Here is a 20,346-nt window from a genome sequence, read left to right as displayed (position 1 = left end):
TCATTACATGATATCATGCTCACCTACAGGGCTTAGGTTTTTGGGAATTGTGACAGTTCGGGTATAACAATGTTCTCAAAACGATAGTTTTACTCCGTTTTTTTGTGCAAAAATGTTGCGAGTATATGTATGATACATATGTCTATTTTGAACATGTATATTTGTTTTAATGACATAGCAGCACACTTGACGAAAGTAGATTCTAAGTCATTTTGCTATACATGTTTATCAACATAACAAAATTCCCAAGTTCGTTTTTGGCTTGCTAGGGATGGTCCAGCGTGTGACTTCTTTTTCTTTCAAAATTTTACTTAGCATTTGGAAGAAAGTTTTAGCAAATATATGTCGTGTTTTTATTTTATATAATGTTTTCTTTGTTTGTTCTCAGTTTTAGTACAATGATGCTTTTCATTATAAAATTATATGATCACATAGTTTAAACCTTTTATTTGCTAAGGGAGCGTGTATGTGATGTTCATAGTTTCAAACAATAACTGCATCGTATCTTTGAAAAGTTTTTGCATTATGTACTCAATTGTAATCCTTTGTCTTCAGATAGCGTCTGGATCCCCTTTCATAGAAGTACTTGGGGTTTTCCTATTGGTTTATTATTACTTTTTTCATTATTAAGTTTCCTAAAGTTAATGCATACTTTGATAAGATTTACCTGTTGAGATAAGAGTGAGGTTGCGCACACAAACTGGTTTAAACCCTCAGTAAATTACATTTTACTGACCGTTCCAAGGGGCTACCTAACAATCCTTGATAAACCCACCTAGTTTTTTATATAGTATATATTTAGTACAGTATATAATTACTTTGTTGTTTGTGGATTTTTTTTATGTTGATCCATGTTTCTGGTTGTGATTGTTTGTGTTTGTGGTCTCTGTATTTGGCGTTTACCTAGTGCCATTCAACGGGGTTTATTATTAAACTTGCGGCTCCTGCGCTTGATTTTGTAGTTTTTCATACATATATTTGGTTACAAGCTATTTATATTTGACGGCGTTCAGTTCAATTTAGCATTTGCAAAACATTCGGTATCCGGACAATAATTCAAAGCGTACTGATTTAGATGACGTTGCGTGTAACCAGGAAATGAATTAAAGTCTCTAGGGCTTCAATATCTTTATTAAATCAAGAAATCATAAAAATGTTGATTGGACACACTGGGACATTTTGAAACATACAAATATTCATTTTGTTAAAAGACTTTCCTGTTTCAATGAAAACGGATTTTAAACAAATTGATCTCTAATGTTCGCTCGTAGTTTTTTCTCAAATCCTGATAACACCATAATATGAAAAAGGATGTATGTTTTACTCTTGCAAAATAATGTACCTCCAAACAAAGTGAAAACATATATTGCTGGCTTTTCGTACCCATTTGTATTTGGACAGCAGTTATTGAAAGTATGGCAGCTCTGCTTCCCCTGTTTACTGTCCTGTTGTGAGTGGACCACAGCCGAAAGTCAGAATTCCTGTTTATGGCAAATGACCAATTCGAGCTGCGTTCAAAGAGAAGGTATCTACACTTGAGGTATTGATCTCACCTGATAAGGGCCACCACAACAGGGGCCAATAGACAACCTGTGTAATACACGGGTAACTTATAGAAGGCTTAAACGAGAAATTTGATGACACACGGATTGGAAGGTCTAAAAAATAGGAACCGGATAAAACCTTACAGTTTTTCAGATCTTTATCTGTGTTGCTGTCTGCTTTCTATCAATTCTCAGATCTGAGTGACCGAGATGTTTTATTATAGAAATGAACAAATGATCTTGTCTTATAGTTGTTGTTGTTTTTTACGTTTTCAAATTATAATACAACTATTATTATTATTATTATTATTATTATTATTATTATTATTACAAAGCTTTAGAATAAGAGTAATGTTATATTCTATACATGTATATAAAAGCCCATTAATATGATTTAACCATGATGCTTTACAATTTGGATATTACAATGGTGACCATGTATTTAAAGTGGATTGAAATATATCAGTTATATAACTATTAAAAAACGTATATCTCTTATTTGTTTATTATTTATATCCCATCGCTCAAACTAATAAATACATTGGATATACAAATTATACAAGAATTGATTATGTATTAGTGAGACAAGGAGACTATCTGCGCTAAAAGTGTCTGTGCTAAATGCCCCTGTGTCAATAAACACAGACACAGGAAATTGTCCCCTTCTGTGACCCAGTGCAATACACAAAGGATGCACAGCAGTGAATGAACATGCCAAACAAGTCCGATAGAAATCTTTCGTCTCCTCAGAATAATGCATGGCGGGGGTGTTTTCCGAATCATATCATTTTAATGTGTCTTCAAATGTCTTGTAGGAAATTGACTTTATTAAATACTTTCCATATTTTATCAGGCGCGTTTAACGCGCATATGTTTATGTGGTATTTCGAGGGCTAATCGTGTGCTTTTGGGTGTTCTGTTACGAGTTAAAGACGTTAAACATTTATTTTTGTACACTGAGAATCTAACTACTTTGGGAGTTGTAATCACAGAAGCGAGTTTTTTTCATCGGCGACAGGCTAGCATTTGATGTTCTTGTATTGACGGATTTCTTTGCCATTGCGGTCTTGTGTGATTTTCTGTATAACGTGAGGATCGTTCGCCTTCTAAATAGGGCCATGGTGAAGTTCCTGAAGTGAAAAAGTCGTTGACTTCAAATTATGATACACATCACATACCAAACTGAAAGACTCGTGATCATTTGCGATTCTCAGAACTAAAAACGTATCCTCTCAAGGCTAAACAATTGTGCAGAAGTTTGTTTACATTTAACCAAAATGTGGATAGTGTGCTTGCAATAAACAAAATGGGGGGGGGGGGGGTAAGGAACAGTCGAGCAACAACCATGAAGTTTTGAAAATAGGAATATATACATGCAAGCACAGTTACAACATGCATGGATATGCCATATTTGCCGAGAAAATACGAAAAATTGTGGATAAAATCAACACGTTTATTTGTAAACATTGCCTCCCAAGCCACAATCTTTTAAATAACTTTTTTTATCTTTAAATATGTTTTTCGCCACATACTGGACGCATACATTTTTCAAAATTTTAAGAAAAAGTCCACTTACCAGGCAAAAGGTAGTACCTGAATCAGTACTCTTCATTCGAAATCCGCCATTTTGTTTGCCATGAAACGTTTTTCTCACTTAATGTTTGCATGAAACGAAATTACGTCCTCCCCCTTGTTTTTTCTTTGCCCGCCTGCTGCGCTTCCCTATGGCAAGGGGAAGCCGCATCATGCTGAAAAAAGAAAATATTTTTTTTATTAAATCATTGACCCTCTTTATTGTGCCGATAAACATGGTTTTGCTTCAGTTGTTCGACATCGAGGTTTATCACTGAAGTATCCACTTTAACATATGTCTATCAATATGCATTTAATCAAGTTTATAATGAAAAAAAGACGAAATGGCAACGTTTACTTCAACGAACGTTTGTTTAAGTTACATTCAATTGTTTTAAGGGTTTTAATTGAAACACAATTATTGAATTAATGTGAACTACATGTAGGTGCAGTTCTAACCTACCGACGACACATAAACTCCATTTTTGTCAAAAAATACCAGACAAGCATATGAAGAACATGCAACGTGTTGTTGGAATCATGAAGTTTTCTGATCAATAAATTGAGTGACATACTTAGCAGTGACATGTAGTTGTCATATATGTATATGTCTTTTAATTGCTGTAAAACATAACCGATGCTCATTGCAAAACAGGTTCAAAGTGGGCTCATTGCAAGATGGAGAGAGGTCGGCAATTGTTCCTAAAAAAACTGCTTTTCGTCATAACCAAACAGATTTTGCTTTTCATCATAACAAAATACAAACATTTGATATTTCTATATACTGTATGCCTTATTTGTAGGTATGTATATATCCTGAGGATAGAATATGCATTCCGAAACTTCCGTTTCAAGGCAAACATGTTGAATATATATAAAAACAACTTGTTGGACCAGAAACGTAATATGCTTCTCGTCGTAACAAACACTATTTTGTCTATTTTCAGCATTTGCCCACGATTTTTTTAAAAAAACTATAGATTACTCAACATGTCGCTTAGTAACCGAGTGCAGTGTACATTTTTCCGCTTAGCCTCCGCTAGGTTTTATAAAAATTGATATAAAAATAACACACTTACAACGACAATCCCTTTTGAGTCGATCGGTATTTTACTTCACGTTATAACTAAATGTGACGTTCCAAACCACGTGGTATGTCCACACTGTGAAAGCTACAAGGTTTCGAACATATTCTGGTGAGATACCATACAGACATTTGTAAGTTTCAATAGCAATGTATCTTACCCTGCTCAAATGTAATATTGGCAATTAAACTCTTGATTTTAGTAAGTTGAGGCGTAATCATTAACAACAATTAGTAAAGCTCTCTATTGAATCTTTCCAATTTTTCTGTGTTGGTTGTGCTACAAAAATGCCAAACGACAGGTGTAATAGTTGAAATTGAATCTGATAAAAGATTTATAAATAATAAGCTAAGTATTGGTCGTCAAACATTTGCTTAGTCTTTGAATGATATTCAATTGTTTAGCTGTTGTTTTTTTTGAAAATTTTAGAAAGCTGGGCATCAAAATTAAATAAACTATCTACCTCAACGCCTAAAAATTCCACTTGCTCTTCACAAACAATGGTGTAATAAACTATATTGAATTGTTTTATTTCTTTAACAGACTTTGAGCCAACTGAAATTGCTTGAAATTTGTCAAGGTCAGTCTGCATTTGATTGGAAGTAAAACAAATGTCAATCAAAATGTTACTTTCTTCTTCAGGAGTGGTCTTAACAACATCAGGATTTTTATCACAGACAGGAAGGGTATTGTCATCTGCATAATTATACAGGGCTGCATTATTTGTAAAGTAGAAGATGTCGCTGAGGAAGATATAGAATGCTTAAGGCCCTAATATTGATCCTTGTGGTACGACATTCTGGATGGAGTCTCCCTCACTGATAATTTTACCAAGTTTGACACTTTCTGTCTGTAAGAATGCTGTGCATTAGTTTACGTGCTGGGGCTGTGAGACCATATGTATTAAGCTTTTCTAAGAAGAGATCTTGGGACAGGCACTCGAATGCTTTTGATAGGTCCATTAGAACTGCACCTACATATTTGTTCTCATCAAAAACTTTTTTCAAGTCTTCTATCGGCCTAAACAGGGTTGTTTGGCAAATGTTGTTCTGAATTCAGTCAGGAAAGGTTAAAATGTTATCAAAATGATTAATTTGCTGCTCAAAATCAAAATCAAGAGGATAGGTTTGGAAGGAAAATGATTTTTTTATTCAAGTAAACTTTTATCATTTTTAAACCGGAAAAAGAAGACATAGCATGTTCTAAGTCGAATAGCAGGTAAAGTAAGTCTTATTTTTTCCATAGTATCATCATCACTACAGTCGATAAATAACCAATGGATAGTATAAGTATATCATTAAATAAAATATAAGTTAGGACCCTTATTCGCCTGCAAATGGAAATACAAAAACTAATAAACATGTTGGTCTGCTTAAAAGTCTGAAACTTTTGAGGTATCTATTTTTATTCTGTTGCGTGGTAAAACCCGATAATCCCCCACTTGAAATTATATGGCACCGCCTGGTGCAATTTCCATTTGGCTGATTAATTGCTCATTTTCACAAAAGAATATATTAGTTTTCCTATTGGTGAATAATTGCTACGGGCGAAAAAGTTATCTCTAAACGGTATCACCATTCTTAAAGTTCATGTGTGACAAAAGTCTAAATTTGCTGTCGTTTCTTAATGCACACAATAAATCATAGTTTTTTTTCTCACAGAAATGGCTTCTGTTTGTTGTTACGTCACCATTTATCTATATTCGCCGTTCGTACAGCAGGTATTGCACAATGTATTTGAATCGCAGTTTCTCACAGAACAGGTCTATTATTTTGCCAGATTCCGAAGCAAATGGCTTGATGAATATGTAACAAATGCATATTAAAATAGATTATGGAGCTTATCTGCCGTGTTTACCATTGGAAGTCATAGACAAAGACAATCTGAAAGGGTGATGAACAGTTTTATTTCTTTTTTTGGAGCACAGGAAAAATATTCAATTGGAACTGTCTATGACGTGTTAAAACAACATATACGAATATATAACGTATCAGACGAGGGAAGACGTGAGCAGACGAGGTTAGACGAGAGCAGACATGAGCAGACGAGGGCAGCGAGAGCAGACGAGGGCAGACGAGGGCAACGAGAGCAGAGAAGGACAAATGAAGCAGCCAAGGACAGACAAGGGCAAACGAGAGCAGATTCATGTGCGAAACTTGTGGATGTTCAACTCTTTCACATATTTATAAGTAAATGATTTTTTTTCAAACCAGTCTTATGATGAACTTGACTGCTTTATCAAATAGCTGATTTAATTAGATAAAATAAACGCCAGTAGATATGGACTCAGACGATCAATTTGTCGTAGCATGAAATTAAAATTTACATCAAAGCAAGTCTGAATTACGTGGACATTTATAATAATTATGTTTTAATTTCAATCTGGAGATGCTAATTATGTGCATAATCCTACACCGACAGAGCGGATGGTCTAAGAACAAAAGTTTGCCTTTTGAAATATGAACTTCTCCGAAGAGCACCCATGAGACTAGTCATAGCTGACATACCAATTGTGTCAGCGGAAAAATATAAGTGATTTTACTAGTTACTCAGTGATGAACTGCCTGTAGTAACAGCCAATATCGCCCCTCTCCAATTATATTTTGACTTAATTTAAAAGTGAATTCCATTTTATATTGCGTACATCAATATCGTGGCAATGATAGCCATGAATCTACCGACGGAGCGGGCAATCAGCAGATGTTTGTGGCACGTGGCGCCTCCTATCTTGCTCGTGCTTGGAACCATAGGGAACATCATATCAATCTACATGCTAAACCAGCGGACCCGAACCTCTATCTACTTGTCCGCCCTCGCCGTGTGCGACTTGTTCCTACTCTGCACGGGCCTTGGGCGCGAGTGGTCCATACATGTGTTCGGGTGTGACGTACGTAACGTTAGTGAGACCATGTGTAAAATGCACTTCTTCTCTGTGACATTTAGTGCAAAGTTGACATCCTGGATATTGGTGGCGATAACCATTGAACGAGTGATCAGTGTGCGGATGCCGCATGTCGCCAAACGGCAATGTACAAAGCAATGTGCAATTATTATGTTGATGGTCGCTTCGGTTGTGCGGATGCTTTTAGATGGCCACATTCTTTACGGCGTGTCATTAGTTTCACGGCAAAAGAGGAATTATACATTGACAAATGGAACAAACAGCAATGCGTCGTTCCATGGTTTTGATATTAGGTGTGAAACAAGTGTTGATGATCAATCTTACGAGAACTTCATGATATATGTATGGACCTGGATTGACTTCTGTTTTGCATTTCTGATTCCTTTTCTTGTATTATTAACTGGAAACCTAATGATAATCGACAACATCAAACGAAGTAGTCGATTCCGTAGGCAAGCAATGACGCTGCCCTGTTACCGGCACCGCATTCGACCCAAACCACCAAAACACAACGCGGTTAACAATCTTTTTTTTTCAATATTGCCTTAATTTATTGAAAGATTTATTTTTAGAATATAAACAAGTCATATTGAGTATTGTGTATTGTCAATAAATTCAGAATAATGGTGATCTTTTAAGTAATAATACGCTTATAAAAATGGTGATTGTTTTTTAATTTTAATAGTTCTTATAAGTATTTGTTTTATTTAAAAAGTGGTATAATTATATCCTTACGTTGACATTTGTCTGTTTCATTGACTTGTTTTAATATTGTATATTACATGCATCTTGGTTATGTGTGAGAATTTTGTTTCCGGCAATTAAAATATCTGTGAAAGAGAGAGCTTGATATTTGAAAGATTTATTTCCATTGGTCAAAGGCCATCGCACTTGGCTAGTCAGAGTGCACAGATTAATTAACCAATGCCGTCTTAACGCCTGTAGAAAATACAAGGACAATGCAAATGTACAGTAAGTTCATTTGTTTCAGGATGACATTTTGCTACGTTTCAGCAAACAATTTGTTTTTATTCATTTCGATAGATTGAGCAAAGTAATACGTCTCCATGTCAGTCCATAGTCTGACTCCTGTACAGGGGGTCTCCCATATAACACTAACGGTATACATGTATATACATGTATATGACTATGTAAATCTACCAATATGGCTGTGTTTTATTTCGGGAATTAAAATGAATGTAACGAAAATGGATATTTTGGAAGGTAAGGATTGAGTGGAACTTACAGGCATGTTGTATCAAGGTTAGGATTCAGTGGAACTTACGGGCATGTTGTATCAAGGTTAGGATTCAGTGGAACTTACGGGCATGTTGTATCAAGGTTAGGATTCAGTGGAACTTACGGGCATGTTGTATCAAGGTTAGGATTCAGTGGAACTTACGGGCATGTTGTATCAAGGTTAGGATTCAGTGGAACTTACGGGCATGTTGTATCAAGGTAAGGATTCAGTGGAACTTACGGGCATGTTGTATCAAGGTTAGGCTTCAGTGGAACTTACGGGCATGTTGTATCAAGGTTAGGCTTCAGTGGAACTTACGGGCATGTTGTATCAAGGTTAGGATTCAGTGGAACTTACGGGCATGTTGTATCAAGGTTAGGATTCAGTGGAACTTACGGGCATGTTGTATCAAGGTTAGGATTCAGTGGAACTTACGGGCATGTTGTATCAAGGTTAGGATTCAGTGGAACTTACGGGCATGTTGTATCAAGGTTAGGATTCAGTGGAACTTACGGGCATGTTGTATCAAGGTTAGGATTCAGTGGAACTTACGGGCATGTTGTATCAAGGTTAGGATTCAGTGGAACTTACGGGCATGTTGTATCAAGGTTAGGATTCAGTGGAACTTACGGGCATGTTGTATCAAGGTTAGGATTCAGTGGAACCTACGGGCATGTTGTATCAAGGTTAGGATTCAGTGGAACTTACGGGCATGTTGAATCAAGGTTAGGCTTCAGTGGAACTTACGGGCATGTTGTATCAAGGTTAGGCTTCAGTGGAACTTACGGGCATGTTGTATCAAGGTTAGGATTCAGTGGAACTTACGGGCATGTTGTATCAAGGTTAGGATTCAGTGGAACTTACGGGCATGTTGTATCATTTTGGATTTGTTGGATCTTATGAACGACAGAAAAGGGAAAACAAATATTTTGATACGAGGATAGGTTTTGGATTAAGTTATTAGACATCATGACACTCTGTAAGCGGACTTTAAAATGAAATGTGGTTGAAGGTTGGACTGTATTTCTCTTGGTAATCATGCCCAGAGAATTTAAGGCGCTATCAAATATTTATTGCGGTATCTTTTTTAATATTTTAGTTGTTTTGTGATTAAATCTTGGCTTTTATTAATTTGTTTCATAAACGTAAACTGTTGCTGTGACAATTACGATTTAGTTACACAAAACCAGCATGTACACAGTATGATAGTTTGTATGTCTCACAAGCCACTCTTTTTTAACTCGGATTTATGCCTTTAAATACTAATAATAATAACTAGTTAAAATGGACTGAAGATTTCTCTTTAACTTTATTGCAAATTATTACAAGGGTGATTTAAATACTTCAAATATATAATTATCTTAAAGTGACACTCTTATTCAAAAGCAATACATACATATGCATAACAAATATAAATTTGAGTGATAAACCTTTAACTACTTACTTAATGATGCATTTATGGAAATATTAGATATTGATAACAAGATTGTAACAGTGTATTTAATAGCTGAAAACGCAAAATATTATATGATTGGTGAATGCTTTTGTATTTACTGTGGTCTACTATAGTCTCGTAAGGTAGATAATACTAGGTATACCATGTTTTCTGCACCTTTCTTTCAAATTAAACTCTGTATCCTTCATAAAAATCATTGTTGTCGACATTTATTCATCCTTTTTGGAATATCAAAACATTTGTATTAATTGTGGTAAATTTTATTTGGGAGTAAGAGTGTATCTTTAATATGTATTTTGTATTGCAATAGTTTCTAAGCCGCCCTCATTGAGTAATTGATGACTGATTAAAACACATTCAATATACAATAGATAACATAAAACCTAGGTTAAATGATACCATTAATCATTATTTAAAACTGTATCAGAACCTTATCACAACATGCTTTTTTTATAAAATGAAGGCAAGATATTTCAATACATTAAAATGTGTTATGCATATCTGGGCGAAACTTTGTTTGGTTACTCGACTTAAGAAAGTTACTTTAGTGTTTAATAACCAGGGATGGCAGCCATGTAGTTTATTACCAATGAGATGTTGTGTATGGTGTTGTATAAAGTAAGGTGAAACTACACTAGTACTTCCGCTCCCTCCAGACTCCAGATTTACCTATGCACATACAAGTGATTATTTCTCATCTAACTGGTTGTTAAGAAAATGTGTTATAATTAATTAGAGGAAAATACATATGTACATAATGTTAGGCACAGCTCGTTATGTTGTCATCACATCGTATTATACATATACACATGTACTATGTTGATATTTGTGTCTAAAAATAACCATCTCCGGCCCATATCCAATTCTCCGTATAGCTTAAATTCCCTTTAGCCAGTTTACAAAGGTTATCAGTAAGTTCCAAATATCGTAGAACTTAGAACAGTATTTCCTACTCCAGGATAAGTCCGTAGTTCTCGGTCAAACAGATAAAACAACCTCTTAATCATCACTCCTTTCCCACCTAGAGTTTAGCCTAACAAGCGCCATTTTCTATGCTCGGCGTTCTCCGTTAAAACCGAGAATTGCCGAAGTGGTAATCGGTAATGTCCGTGTATGACGGAAATGACTGTGCTCGATTCTTTTCCCCGGTGTATGTCATCTTATCTACCGGAGCCCCTACTTTTGTATATAAACCCCACAAATACGGGGACGTTTGGCCAATCTTCCCAAAATCTTGTAACTTCCCATCTATTAACGATCCTCGTAAACCCCATTCCCCGAAACATCCGGACATGAACAGCTTAGTAAGCGAGGTAACGGTTACAATGAAATCTATACCATAACTTATATTATACTAAACATCCGGATAAATACCTATATTATATTATGCTGGACCATCCTGATAATAAAACAAATCCCCTTTCCTTAAGGCTCATTCCTGGATTCTGGGGCTCAGAGATGATACTCATACGATATGATATGTATGCTTGTGTATTCGTATAACTTACCATGATGCAACTATTTAAATGTTTAAGTACGACTTGGAAATAAATGTCTTGACTTAAATTGACATCTTGTTCTGGTTTATGCGTACTAAGAGAAACCCCTGCAGACTCTACACATCGAACCCACATAACCATATTGTCATAAGACCAGTACAATAGCCTGGAAATGTTACCGCCCGCACTAGGGCAGGTTTGGTCGGCGGCGGAACAATGTACACAGAATGCATACATATATAATATAATTACAACCTATTGTGAACATGGGCGCGTTTTTATATAGGTTCATATATTAAGTATATTGGTATGGCAAAACATTTACTTTTATCACATTACGAAAAAATATTACCTTGTAAATATACCGATAGCAGCAACCATGTAGTGTTGTACAACAATATTTGTTAAGAAAACACAATTCCATTTGGAATTACCTTCCAGCAGTACTTTCAGTACTTTGATTGGAGATGTTTTTTTCTTAACGACGAAACCTTACAAAGATATTGATGGATGAGTCTGAGTGACGAATATTTACAACGGCACTTGACTTCCTGTACGATTGTCGTTAATTTTTGATGATCTTGTCGACTTTTCTTGACTTCTGTAGACGGAGATTCGCAAGACATTCGGAACGCCATTTTCATCGAAAAGGGCAAATTACCTTTAGCTCCTTCCATATTTATATTCTCTGAAGCTGAATGATTTGTGAGTTCAAAAACAGGCTTAACATGCTGGATCGATCTACATTTTGTTATTTACATGTTCACCGCATTGTTTGGCCTCGTACACGGGATATTGTCAGTTTACCGAATACTCAGTGGTTACGTTCAACAATTTTATTTTTCTTAGGAGAAACGTAACCTTTTTCCTTACGTTGTTTAATGTTTTGTACACAAGTGGAGCTTTCCTCCCAGTATGGTATTGGGGGTCATGAAACACAACAAATCATTGTTATTTCTTATACAAATTGGTCAATTGTCTATTGAATATAACAAGCCTATGGAATTTATTTAGTGGTCTGTGACCTTCGATGGAAAATGGCCGCGGGGTTCCGAATGTTCGCAAAAAAATCCGGGGTCATGCATATTTAAAACAAGCACATAGTAAATATTGAAGATATATTTGTATAAGTTACATTTTCATCATATCTACACCGGTTTCTTCCGGGCCAGTACTGTAATCTAACGATTAAAAACGGAACACATTACCTGGATTCTCCACTTCGTAGGCGGGATCGTGGGATACAAACACCCTTTCTTAAACAGAAGTTTTCCTTAACAAGTATCGAAGAAGTCTGTCACGAGAAATATGAAAACACCTTCAAATTTGTTTCAGTACTTTCATTATAGCTATAAATACGACGTCTCCGGATGTTTCTTCCTCGGGGTGAATCCCTACAAGGATTGTGATGGATAAATCGCCCAAAGACGATTATTAAAGTCCTCCATAAGTCACATTTTCATCATAAACACAAAGGTTACTGCCGGTATCAGACGGACAACAAGCGATTAAAACAGGCTAAATGGGGATACATTTTTTCTCAATACTGATGAATCATAATAATGGAGACACCTTTTTAAAACTAGCAATATTTAGCAAACACATCCTGGCATTATTTATATAGTCCATGCATATTACCACTGTGTATGTTTCAATTGACTTAGTAAATAATTTCTCATCCTTTGTTTAAAATGTGTTCTAATAATATTATAGCATTGCACCATTCACTGGCAATGTATCAGTTATATTATGTTTTCTTACTTACCATTCATATATAATTATGCGTATGAGGGTGTATTGGTAGATTAACAATTATTATTTTAATCAATTATAATGCTTCAAAGGTAGTTTTTCATGGTTTGTTAAATGCACGTTTCACAGATTTGTTTTTATTTCGAAATCAAGTGTGTCCTAAGGAGTGTTGAAACAAAGATGCTGACGGCCGCAAACTCTTCAACAAATGCTGATTTATGCTCAAATATCGTCATTGAAGTCCGCGATTTAAAAAAACAACAACAACCGTAAGTGTCGTTATTCAACAGAAGGCTTTATCGTGATTTGTCGAGACATTATCACGTATGCTACCTATGTATTTAATAAAGGTGAATGTATCCATCAATTTAAAATGAGTCCTTGAGGACGTGTGGTAAGTTGTCAGTTTTAAAAAAAAAGATCTTGCCACTTCCGACTTAAGTTCGCTCCCCACTAGTCACTACAACCAGGTATTTTATACGTTAATTGTAAAAGCAACTGCAATTTCGGTATCAAGGGGTAAAATAATTATAATATAAGTGTTTGCAGATGCAGTATACAAGGTAAACTCACCTTTGGTCCAAAACATGAGCGAGTACCTTTAACGTCAAATATGTATTTCTTTGTTTTCTGATTACCAGTGAAGAGCATTAATGCATATATATTAAAGAATTCGAAAAATCCCTGGGTTAAACTGCTTAATTGAAATTACAACGCGATCTACTTGCAGCGTAGTGAAATGTAACCGACCTTATACATCCGAGGCAATCTCCGACGCAGTGATCCCCCCTGACAAGCAAACTAGATGGTTAGGGTAAGCAGGCTTACATGAGCTTATATAGCTGTGTTTCAGCTTTTTAAACTGGTTTTCATTTTTTCCACCGGCTAGGATAGTGTGTTTTTTCCACAAAAAAATCAATTGTTAAGTTGCATTGAGGTTAAAAAAGTATTTAAATAAAGACAATTTACAATATGTTCCGATATTTAATATGTTTACATGATTTGCATGCTGGTGTGTGATTACTGTACTGTTAGGGAATTAACACTGCGTGGAGATTGTTTTTGATGGAAAATGACCGAGGTGCAGTGAATGATCGGCAGAATGACAGGAAACTACATCTCACTATTTCCGCAATTAAAATGCAATAAATAAATCTGGGTCAAAACGTGCATTTTAATAAGCCAAAATGCAGTACCTTAAAGTGAAATACGCAACCACAGGATGGGATTTACATACATATATCATTTATCATAAATTTGACAGTCCTCAGTATATATTAACAATGTTGTTCCATGCTTGTTTGAGCTGTATACCTCAGTTATTAACCTTACATAAAATGCTAGTATATATCATTAATAGCGTCTTGGGTTACTGAATAAATTATTTAGGTTGTTAGGGACATTTGAATTTATTTCTTAAACTGCATTAAAATGCGTTTGGGTCGATAGTTTATTTCCTAAATGCGAAAACAACAATCATGTAATATTTTGATGTAAAGGGCCGCCGTACACCATACCATGTAGTTTTGCTCCGTTGACGTCGCCGTACGCCATACTGTACAGACCTGTTCAGTTGACGTCGTTGCACACTGTAACATACATACCAACTCAGTGCACGTCACCGTACACCGTACCGTACAGTCTTGCTCCGTTGACGTCGCCGTACACCGTATCGTACCGCCTTGTTCTATTGACGTCGCCGTACACCGTACCGTACAGTATAGTTCAGTTGATGGCGCCGTACACCGTACCGTACAGTATTGTTCAGTTGACGGCGTCGTACACCTTACCGTACAATATTGTTCAGTTGACGGCGCCGTACACCGTATCGTACAGTATTGTTCTGTTGATGGTGTGTTGTACACTGTACCATACAGTATTGTTCAGTTGACGGCGCCGTACACTGTACCGTACGGTCTTGTTCTGTTGACGTAGCCGTACACCGTACCTTACAGTATTGTTCAGTTGACGGTGCCGTACACCGTACCGTACAGTCTTGTTCTGTTGACGTCGTTGTACACCGTACTGTACAGTATTGTTCGGTTGACGGCGCCATACACCGTACCGTACAGTCATGTTCATTTGACGTCGTAGTACATTATACCAAGCAGTCTTGCTCAGTTGAAGTCGCCGTACTCCATATCGTTCATACTTGTTCAGTTGACGTCGCCGCACACTGTACCCGTACATCCCTTTTTCACGTCGACGCCTACCGTACTGTACATTCTTGTTCTTGTTCAGTTTACGGCGCCGTACGCCGTACCGTGCAGTCTTGTCACATTGACAGTAAACCGAACAGTCATCTTAAGTTAACGGCGTCGTTATCCGTACCGTACAAATTTGTTCAGTTGACGGTACCATACACTGTACCTCGAAGTCTTGTTCAGTTAACCTTGAACCTTACAGTCATGTTCAGTTGAAGTCGACATACACCGTACCGTTTAGACCTGTTAAGTCGCCGTACACCGTATCATAAAGTATTGTTTAGTTGACCGTTCACCGTACCGTGAAGTCTTGTTTAATTAAACTTGAACCATACCCTACAGTCTAGTTAAGTTAACGTCGCCGTACACTGTTCCGTGCTCTCTTGTCAAGTTGATGTCGCCGTACACTGTACCGTACAGTGTTGATAAGTTGACGTCGCCGTACACTGTACCGTACAGTGTTGATAAGTTGACGTCGCCGTACACTGTACCGTACAGTTTTGATAAGTCGTACAGTCTTGATAAGTTGACGTCGCCGTACACTGTACCGTACAGTCTTGTTAAGCTGACGTTGCCATACACGGTACCGTACAGTCTTGATAAGTTGACGTTGCCGTACACTGTACCGTACAGTCTTGATAAGCTGACGTTGCCGTACACTGTACCGTACAGTCTTGTTAAGCTGACGTCAGCTTATCAACACTGTACCGTACAGTCTTGTTAAGCTGACGTTGCCATACACGGTACCGTACAGTCTTGATAAGCTGACGTCGCCGTACACTGTACCGTACAGTCTTGTTAAGCTGACGTCGCCGTACACTGTACCGTACAGTCTTGTTAAGCTGACGTCGCCGTACACTGTACCGTACAGTCTTGATAAGCTGACGTTGCCGTACACTGTACCGTACAGTCTTGTTAAGCTGACGTTGCCGTACACTGTACCGTACAGTATAGTTCAGTTGATGGCGCCGTACACCGTACCGTACAGTATTGTTCAGTTGACGGCGCCGTACACCTTACCGTACAGTATTGTTCAGTTGACGGCGCCGTACACCGTACCGTGAAGTCTTGTTCTGTTGGCGTCACCGTACACCGTATCGTACAGTATTGTTCTGTTGACGGTGCTGTACACCGTACCTTACAGTATTGTTCAGTTGACGGCGCCGTACACTGTACCGTACGGTCTTGTTCTGTTGACTTCGCCGTACACCGTACCTTACAGTATTGTTCAGTTGACGGTGCCGTACACCGTATCGTACAGTCTTGTTCTGTCGACGTCGTCGTACACCATACTGTACAGTATTGTTTGGTTGACGGCGCCATACACCGCACCGTACAGTCATGTTCATTTGACGTCACCGTACATCATACCAAGCAGTCTTGCTCAGTTGAAGTCGCCGTACTCCATATCGTTCATACTTGTTTAGTTGACGTCGCCGCACACTGTACCGTACATCCCTTTTTCACGTCGACGCCTACCGTACTGTACATTCTTGTTCAGTTTACGGCGCCGTACGCCGTACCGTGAAGTCTTGTCCCATTGACCGTAAACCGAACAGTCATCTTAAGTTAACGGCGTCGTTATCCGTACCGTACAAATTTGTTCAGTTGACGGTACCATTCACTGTACCTCGAAGTCTTGTTTAGTTGACCTTGAACCTTACAGTCATGTTCAGTTGAAGTCGACATACACCGTACCGTTTAGACCTGTTAAGTAGCCGTACACCGTATCATAAAGTATTGTTTAGTTGACCGTACACCGTACCGTGAAGTCTTGTTTAATTAAACTTGAACCATACCCTACAGTCTAGTTAAGTAAACGTCGCCGTACACTGTTCCGTGCTCTCTTGTCAAGTTGATGTCGCCGTACACTGTACCGTACAGTCTTGATAAGTTGACGTCGCCGTACACTGTTCCGTGCTCTCTTGTCAAGTTGATGTCGCCGTACACTGTACCGTACTGTCATGATAAGTTGACGTCGCCGTACACTGTACCGTACAGTTTTGATAAGTCGTACAGTCTTGATAAGTTGACGTCGCCGTACGCTGTACCGTACAGTCTTGATAAGTTGACGTCGCCGTACACTGTTCCGTGCTCTCTTGTCAAGTTGATGTCGCCGTACACTGTTCCGTACAGTCATGATAAGTTGACGTCGCCGTACACTGTACCGTACAGTTTTGATAAGTCGTACAGTCTTGATAAGTTGACGCCGCCGTACGCTGTACCGTACAGTCTTGTTAAGCTGACGTTGCCGTACACTGTACCGTACAGTCTTGATAAGTTGACGTCGCCGTACACTGTACCGTACAGTCTTGTTAAGTTGACGTCGCCGTTCACTCTACCGTGCTGTCTTGTTAAGCTGACATCGCCGTACACTGTACCATGCTGTCGTGGTCATTTTGCCGTATACTCTACCATACATTGTTTTAGCAGTTAGCAGTTAAGTTCAAGAAATTTACTCTAAGAACTCTCAATAAGTATGCCTTAAAACACTTCGCTGGGAATCAATTTGTACTAAGTAACAACAACTACACGTTAAAACACTACAATTAATTACAGATTATTAGTATTAATCTTACGAAGTATTTTTTTACTTATTTACGGTTCGTCGTAAGGCGGAGATGACCGAGGTGTTCCGATTGAACGGAGAGCAGCATTACGACACTCTCTCGCGATTATACAAAACGAATTCAGCGTCTTTTATACCTTGCATCCAGGTAAGACCACATATGATTTAATGTTTGATGAGAACACAAACAGCTGCCCCTAGATTACTATATCAATGTTTTGTAAATACAACATTGTAGGTATATTACGCAATATATAATGTTGTGGTATATACATTAACACATTTACGTCATTTATAATAACACGAACAATCCAAAGAACTGAAATATGTTTCTGATTAGTTTTGACCTTACGGGCATTAGCCAAAACTGCTGATGGGTTTTTGTCATTATCTTTGGTCGTACTTTTGAAGAGGTAGGTGCGAAACGTCTTGACATATATGCAATAATAGGCATTCATGACTTACTGAAGTAACGGACAATAAACATTGGAGATAAAATAACCCCTTAGATAGCACCTGGCCAAATAAACCCTACAGGGAACCAATTCACGATCGATAAGGGAAAAGCTGTAAGTATAAGGGCGCTTTCATGATTTTTCATCAAGTTATTATTGGCCTTTTATTCTTAATTGTTTGTTTTACGAACCGCTTGGATTAAGAATGTTTGTAGGAGGAGAAAAACATATAATCTTATTTCATTTGTTTGGTAGGAAAAGGGGTTGATGTCATTATCGGGGTATGAACGCAATTGGATTGGTCAATGTGTGTGGAGTCCGAAGGACTCCACGCGTACTTTGACCAACCCAATTGCGTTCATATCCCCGATAATGACATCAACCCCGCAATTCATTCCTTATATTTACACCAATAGTTCATTATTTCATTCAAGAATTGTTAAAAAAAATACTTCATTTCATTTAAGAAAACCTTTCAGTAATCCGTTATTACCTATTCTGTAAATAGAACGACCCGACTATAACCGGAAACATTCTTTTCAAATGACGTCACAATAACGCGGGAAAAGATCAACCACTTGAAATCACTTTGAAACGTAAAATTGAAACACTTCTGGTACCAATATATTTAAAATATAATAAACTCACACTTTTAAAAATGTTGATCTATATTTTACGGGACCTGCAGACACAATACAACCAAATAACAAGATCGTTAGCTTTCATCAAACTCCGCGCAGTGTTACTTCCCTTGCAGTACAGTAATCACTGCCTTCACAAATATCACGTGATGATAGATAAAACGGCACGTGATTGCAATATCCTACTTTCAATTTGAAAAAAGACCGAACATTTCCGAATGTTTTTTTTAATTGTTATTTTTTTATAAAACATATTATGCCTATCAACTGGCGTAAAGTAATTATTTAAGAAAGGATATAAGAATAAATATATATGATTAAAAAAAATGCCATTAAAAGTTTTCATCCAATTTTGGATGAAAATCTTGTGGTGGCATTGTTACTGTACTGTTTACAAAGGGAAGTAACACTGCGCGTAGTTTGAGCTTTCATGTATATTGTTATGCAATGAATTACGATCCGAACATATCCGAAGATGTTGCGTTCATCGATTGATGAACGCAATTGCCGAAAGGCAGTTCATTTAAGGAATGGAAGTTAAGGTGTAAATATATCTCTGTGAAATACCTTCAGTTGTTCGTATTGCTGCTGTAAATAACTTGTCAAATGGAATATGTCAGTAAACAACAGTATAATGGAGACGACTTAGGCGAAATAAATTTGTTGTTTGTGTCCGGTGACCCGACCTACGGTAATATTTGCATCCGTCCCTATTTTAATTGCCAGTAAAAAATCTGACCGCTTATTTTTTTATCTCTTTTTTTGGATTAATGTTCTGATGTTTCGGCAACCAGAGTCAGAATGACATTACAAAAAAAAACCTTTTTTAAATGTAAGAAAATTATTACCTACCTACCCTATATCTTTTATCAGTAAAGTCGGGATCAAATGAGGTTTTGATCAGTTATTTAGGCTTTATTGTCCGACACCAAAAAAAAACAATATGTTTGGTCATATTTCCAGCCAATGGAGGTGAAACAATTGACGAAGGAGCTCAACACACTTGTACACTCTCCTTTTCGACACTTGGCTCAGAATCATCTTCGAAGGCGTGATTGCAACAAGTTTGTGTTCAGTGATGAATCATGCTTTAACTTATTCCACACTGATGGCCGAGCGCGAGTATATCGTCGACGTGGGACACGATTCAACAGCAACGTCATTCTGGAGCTAAATATATATACAATTGAGCTTAATACGTGTATACATATATATAACATGTGAAACCATTTCAATATCCGGTTGAGTAAAAGTAGTATACAACTCTAAAGGTAGCTTCCGTTGTATACTGGTCAGGACGTCCGCCTGCTTAGCGTTAAGTTGAAAGTTCGAACCCCAAGGAGCCTTCTTCTGATAAAGCTGGTTGCTGACAAAGCAGCTAGTTAAATCATGGGTACAGATTGCTCGGTAAGCAAGCCGGACCAATG

This window comes from Mya arenaria, chromosome 9 (genome assembly GCF_026914265.1).
Source record: "Mya arenaria isolate MELC-2E11 chromosome 9, ASM2691426v1".
In the NCBI taxonomy this organism is placed as follows: domain Eukaryota; kingdom Metazoa; phylum Mollusca; class Bivalvia; order Myida; family Myidae; genus Mya; species Mya arenaria.
This window is presented reverse-complemented; position numbering follows the sequence as displayed.